Here is a 415-nt window from a genome sequence, read left to right as displayed (position 1 = left end):
TTCACATGTTTTCATTACTCGGAGAGGAGACGTGTGTCTGTTCCTTAAGCATAAATAATAGTTTGCCTCCAGTCTTGCTTGCACTTATGAAATCTATCAGTGGTACTTACGTTAAAAATTGCTATTTTGTAGTAAAGCAATTGGGTTCAGCGTAGTGGAGAAAGAATATAATAGCTCCCTCCAGGCACAAGTTCATAAATGCATCTATTCTTACCATATATTTTATAGATATATTACTTTGCTTGTTTTAGATGTTCAGATTCAGAAACAGTCAGACCTATAATTGGATATTTGATTTATATCTGTTTACAATTTAGATTTCCTGTGGTCACATTTTATTGCATCAACAAAGGGAATTTGTGTTGCCAGGATGAGATATGAACCTGACATGCTTTAAAAAAAAAAAAAAAAAAAA

Source organism: Gavialis gangeticus, unplaced genomic scaffold (assembly GCF_001723915.1).
Source record: "Gavialis gangeticus isolate Ggan-Ray unplaced genomic scaffold, GavGan_comp1, whole genome shotgun sequence".
Classification (NCBI taxonomy): domain Eukaryota; kingdom Metazoa; phylum Chordata; order Crocodylia; family Gavialidae; genus Gavialis; species Gavialis gangeticus.
This window is presented reverse-complemented; position numbering follows the sequence as displayed.